The 6606-nt window shown below is 27.8% G+C and overlaps 1 long non-coding RNA gene across 2 annotated transcripts; it reads right to left on the reverse strand.

Annotated features, from left to right (window-relative positions):
• Positions 1–361: 361 nt before the first annotated feature.
• On the reverse strand, positions 362–5093 carry LOC100816909 (uncharacterized). Of its 2 annotated transcripts, none has more exons than XR_005889275.1 (3): positions 4675–5068; positions 2810–3089; positions 362–1581 (listed from the first exon to the last, which is right to left on the reverse strand). It is a non-coding gene; the product is annotated as an uncharacterized lncRNA (long non-coding RNA). The 2 variants fall into 2 exon arrangements; XR_137405.4 differs by lacking the exon at positions 362–1581 and having other exon boundaries at positions 2577–3089; positions 4675–4839; positions 4930–5093.
• Positions 5094–6606: the final 1513 nt, after the last annotated feature.

The following is a 6606-nucleotide window of genomic DNA, read 5'->3' on the forward strand; positions in this document are numbered from 1 at the left end:
TAACTTAGAACCATAACTCTACCAACTTCAACCTGATAAAGATGATAAATTTACTAAGTGTTAGAACCAAAAATTAATGTTAAAAAAAGGATCAGAGAATAAAAAAAAATCTTCATTTAATTTAGTTGATGAAGACATAAGGTATTTTTATAATTGAAAATTAAAAATTAAAACAATGTTTAATTGAGTTTGGAAATTATGGATGAAAGTATATAGTCATATTCATTACAAATTGATTGAGACAATGGATATTGTGCCAAGAGCAATAATCATGGATGAAGACAACAATTATGACAATAATTGTGACATTTGATGAAAATAGTTATAATGATCATGACATGTAGTAATTTTGTTGATGAAGACAAGGGGGTTTGAATAGGGTTTTTTTTCACAATTGAAAATTAAAAATTAAAACATTTTTTTATAAAATGAATATTTTTTTTATAAACCGAGTTTAAAACCAATAAAATTTCTATTTCAAAATAAAACACATCTTATATATTTTGAATTTTGCATTGGAAAAAAAAGGTAAAAGTTTACAACTACTCAAAATATGTCCTTACTTTACACTATTTTTCATTTACTAAACTAGAGACTAAGATGGCATTATATTATATTAACTTCAAAAGGAAAAAACAAAAAACACCAACTTGTGTTATTAAATATGTGGCTGAGAGCTGATTGTTTAAAATATATCTGTCTCATTGTATGGTTTGAGAAGTTGATAATATAGAGAAAAAAATTATTTATGTTTGGTGTTTACATTATTTGTCTTGTTTAGAATTTGAATTTTAGCAATTCCCCTTGGCAATGGCAATGTTGAATAGTGCATTCACGTGTACTGTTGGTTAGTCGGTTTGATAGCAAGACATCGATGAAGATTGGCGAAATTGCTTATAGTTATTGGTAGCTCTACGAGCAAGTGGGTTTGGACGGAGAAAACAAGGGTCTCGTGTGTAGGATCAAATGATTTTAAAGAGAAAAGGAGTGTGAGAGAATAGAAGCTATATTATCAGAAAGTGATTTGAGAAATGAATAAGACATTCATATGGATGCTAACATGGAGAGAAGAATGTGTTGTCGGCTTGATATATATATTTTAGGAATCAAATTAATGTTAACTGTTTTCTCTCTAACCAGTATTCAACATTTAATTTAATTTTGTCTTCAACTCTTTTATTATTATTAGGTTAAATTACTCATGGTCCATATAATTTTATGGTTCTTACCTTTTTAATCCATATAGTTTGAAAGTAGTCTTTTTAGTCTCTATAATTTACATTTTAATTCTCTTTTAGTCCATGTAGTTTAAAAGTGTTCTTTTTAGTCCCTATAATTTACATTTTAATTATCTTTTAATTTCTGTAATTTGAAAACTATAGGAACTAAAAAAGTAAGCATCATGAAACTATAGGAATTAAAATGAAAGAGAATTCTCTCTAATAAAATTTAGACAATTATCTTTTTTTAATATGGGAAGGTCAATATCCATCCAGCCCAAATGAAGGAGAATTCTCTTCTTCCAAACCTTATAATTATCACTTTTCAATATGGGAGGATCACACGAAATATTTTGTGAAACTGCAAACAAACACACATGCTCATTAAGCAAATTTGAGATTAAACAAATGTCATATTTTTCTAATGCAAATCATGTCTCAATGTATGAATCTAGTGACACAAAACTTGTCTCTGGGCTAACGTCTTATTCAATTAGATTCATCATGCAACTTTGTGATAAAACTATTAAATCATGTTTTTTTCTTAATTTTTGTGGGTAAATTAAGAAATATAATCTAATATTTTATCCTAATTAATCATACAATTACAACAAAATTCTTGTGGATAGATTTCATCACATTACATATGATTAATCACAATTAATATTTCTAATGTGATTATAAAATTTAGCATATAGTTTTACTCAATTAAAGATGTTGTGGTTACTTTCTAATTTAATAAAATTATATTAATCACTTAAAAATAATTTTTGCATAATATACTTAATATGCTCAATATTAAATCATAAAAGTTACATGTATAACAATCCTACCAATTCAAAATAATAATGTATCTATATTCATTCAACATGTAATAAACTTTAAAGGATCAAATTCAATGCATACCAGTATTTAACATAATATTGCATGTTCGGCATAGCTTAGAGACACACAATTTTTAAATAACTTGTACATAAATGATTTATCATTCATCGGTTATGAATATATATGAACTGCACATAACAATATATATGAACTGCACATAACAAATGAATAAAACACAATAACTTAGTGGTAAAGGATGTTATTACATGCTTTAAGGTAAGGGTTCAAGACTGGTTCAAGGCGTCAGATTCAAGCCCGTAACAATGAGGTAATATAAAACGCATCAACCACTGGATCAAGTCACTTGCATGTGCATGTTTATATTATCTATTAACAATTTCATATCATTAAACAAAACACGCGCATGTGCGTTTTCAACCTCTAGTCGGATCATAAAGATCCGATTAATACCCGCAAACTCGATTATGAAAACCCACACCATTATATGCATTTTAGACACCCAAAAACACATTTTAAATCACAAAACAATTAGAAAACTCATGCCATTCCTAATTTTGATGTTATTTCGAATTAAGGAGGCTAAAAACATAACACCCATATACTCAGAAAATCAATTCCATAAATGCACAATAGGAACGACCCAAGAAGCAAGGCAGAGGTACAAACAAGCTCTGATACCAAATATAAAACATAATAAAAAAAGGTCTAAACGATCAGCAGAAGCTAAAGGAGACATGACCAACCTCCGGCCATTGCTACTGTTGTTCTGAACGTTCGTGGGGGTGACGATTTTGTTCCACGGCAACTTCGTAACTGATTATGGTTCCAAACCCTTGTTCACTCGTACTCGATGATATTAGTATATGAAAGGAGGAGCAGATTCGGTGAGCTATCAGAGCAGCGCAACATACACTTTATATAGAGCTCTGACCATTAACAAACTCAAGTGTGCAACGGGTATGGGAGATAATTGTTGGATAATGGTTACATGGTTACAACAGTTTTCAAATATTAGAGTTGTATCTGGACAGAATATGAACCATATCAAAAACAAATTTTTCACATGATAACAACTCAATATCTTAACTAAATATTCAGATAACAAACTACATATGTTTGTTCCCAAAGACATGAGATACTTACAAAATCGTGAAAAAACTAACATTTTGTCCCTATAACATAAGCAAAATTTAGTTTTGATTCAATAAAAAACTTTATTTTTTAGTTTTCATTCCTTCAAAATCTAAAATTACTATTTTCAGTCCTTAACATTTATTTTAATATAAATAAATAATATTTTTAAAAAAAATAGATGACAAATACCTTTTTGTTTTTTTTTACCGAATAGAAGACAAATACTAGTGAGTGTTACTTAGAATGTAGACTTGGCATTCTACTAAATATTTTAAGGAAGCCTTAAACTTTGTTCTCCTTTTTTTTTTTTCCTGTTCTCCTTTAGTATCACTCTGGAAAAAAAGTAATAGAGATGTACAAAAAATATTGGATTAAGTAAGGGAAATGAGTTGTTGTAAACTCTTTAGTATTGTCTTTAATTTTTTATGGAAAAAATATATCCCTTAAAAACTTGAAATAATGATTACAAATATTTTGATTATAAATATTTCAAGTATAATTGTAGTCTAAAAAAAGTTTTAAAGGAAAGTTTCTATCACAATCATTTTATAAATATTAGTAGAAAAACAGGCATTATCGTACTATGTGTCCGTATTTTTATTGTATTATTGTATTTTCATATGCTAAAATTAATATATTTTTGCAATTTATCTATTATGTATTGAATTGTATATTAATTTATTATTTATTTTGTCACTTGTTTGTTTGCATTTTTATTAGGTAATTACATTCCTACTTTGTTAAAGTTGTATTGATTTCTCTTGAATTAATATTTGGCTTATTATCTGTACCCAGTTTTTATGTTATAGATAAATATTAGTTGATATTGAATTTGATGCAAATATCACTTCTAAAACATTATTGATAGTGATAAAAAAATATTATTATTGATATAAAAATCAATAACAATAGATAAATGGGACAAAAGAACTAAAAGAAAATTGTTTAATCAGAATAAAATCAACAATCCAAAGAAAAAAAAATTAAAAATGTAAATTCAAATATTCATTAGCATTTGACACAAATGTAGTTGTACTTAAGAAAAACACCTCCCTACAGCGAGAAAATTACAAAAAGAACTAAAAGAAAATAGTTTAATCTAAATAAAATCAACGTCCAAAAAAACAAAAAAAAAAAAACATAAATTCAAATATTGAATAGCATTTGGCACAAATGTAACTATACATTAAAATAAAAACAGGAAAACAACAACAACAACAAGAAAAATAGAAAAGCAATGAAAAGAAGTAAAAGGAAATAGTTTGATCTGAATAATTACTATGTCTTGAGGTTCACTTAGACGACAAAGTAAGTTTCTTGAGAGTTTTGATGTTAATGTTCATCTTCTTCAAGTTTTGCTTTTTGGGGGGGTTTGGAATTTGTAAATAAATAAGTAAACAATAACCTTAAAAGGAATTAAAATTTTAAAAAGATAAAGGTTTTATGTTTAAGAATTAAGAGTTGGTATGTAAACCTTAGAAACCGTGAACGCATTTGGCTATTCTGGATGCACATCTTTCGCAATGCATGTTCACCTTCAACACCAATGTTGTTGGATTTGAGGATAGTGTTTCCTCTTTCTTCTTTCCTTTGTCCTTTTCCCCTTCTTGTGCCCACGATCACTCTTCTTCATCTGCTTCTGCAATTCAAAAGGAGTGTTTAATTAACACTAACAATATACATTTAACGATGCGGGAAAGAAAAAAAAAAGGAGAAACAAATTATGGACTTGTAAATATTGGGGTTTGGACTTTGGAGGGATGGTTGGACTTCAACTTGACATATGTTAATAACATAGGCAAGACTCAATTTTGTTGAACAACTTTCTTTTTATTTTGCAGTCTATGGATAGATATCGTAATTTTCATGAGGAAGAGGCTAAAGCTATATATTTGTCCTAGATTCCAAATTAGGAAGAAATATATATTATGGTTTGCTGAAGACGACCTCTACCTAACTCTTTTAAGGTCGACATCGATGGATCTTATATTGAGGATAGTTTATTTATGTGTGTTGGCATAGGCATTATTCTTGATTCAAATATATAGTTCCTATTTCAAAAGTTTATGTTCATAATAACCAATATTTACTTCATTCTGATCTCCATATACTCTTTAGCTTTTAGTGTGTTTCGTTTGTGAGTAATTAATATGATGGGCCACGGAATTTAGTGTTTATATTTTGAGTGCTGGTAGGTGCACCCAGCATTATTGTTGGTGTACACAGCACTAACCACGAAAAGATAAAAATATCCCTTACGGATCAAGTTGATTCATAAGTTAATTTTTAAGACTTACAGATCAACTTGATCCGTAAGTCTTTTATAGATCAACTTGATCCGTAAGTTGATTTTTAAGACTTACGGATCAAGTTGATCCGTAAGTTTTTTACGGATCAACTTGATCCGTAAGAAGAGAAATTAGCAGGGACAATTTTGCCATTTTTTAACCCAATTAGCTGGGTGCATCTAGCAACACTCGTATATTTTTTAACCCAATTCAATTGGGGCCCAAATTTGGTTTGAATGTTGTGGGCAATTGCCTGGTTGGGATATATTATTTTTGGAAACTGCTAGGTGCACCTACCAGTTTCGCTGGTACACCCAGCATAATAAGGAAATGTTGATTTTCAATCCGTATGAGGCTTACGGATTAGCAATTTATATTGGGCCTATGGATTGCTAATCCGTATGAGGCCCATAGGATTTTATTTTATTTTTTTTTCAAAAATATAATTTCAAAATTAATTTAAAATTAATGGTCCAAGCAAAAATTGAACTTGTGACTTTCGTGTTATTAGCATAACACTCTAACCAACTGAGCTAATAGACCAATTATATTATAGAATAATTAATGTCGTTATATATAATATTAAAATTTCTAATGTATATTTAATGCACATGTAAATTTACATAATGAATTTTGTGATAATTAATTTTTATCTAGTAATTAAGTTTTTTACATATATAAATTGTAAATAAAAATAATAAGTTTAATAAAAATTTACATATGTAAAAAAATACCAAATTTATTTAATTATGAATTAATGTAATAAACATCTAAACACATCATTCAATTAAATATTATATTTGCTTAATTTTCAATCAGTGTAATAAATATTCAAATTCATCATTTAATTAAATATTAAATTTATTTAAGTATTAATTACTGTAATAAACATTTAAATAAAACATCCAATTAAATATCAAATTTTTTAATTATCAATTTTTGTAAATAAAATAATATATAAAAAATTATAATTTTTAAAAAAAATCAAAACATACGGATTGACAATCCATATGGTTCATATGTATTAGACTTAGGAAAGGGCAAAATCAACATTTCCCTATTATACTGCTGGGTGTATCAACAAAACTGTTGGGTATGCCTATCAGTTCCCATTATTT

The sequence above is a fragment of the Glycine max genome, chromosome 17, assembly GCF_000004515.6.
Source record: "Glycine max cultivar Williams 82 chromosome 17, Glycine_max_v4.0, whole genome shotgun sequence".
In the NCBI taxonomy this organism is placed as follows: Eukaryota; Viridiplantae; Streptophyta; class Magnoliopsida; order Fabales; family Fabaceae; genus Glycine; species Glycine max.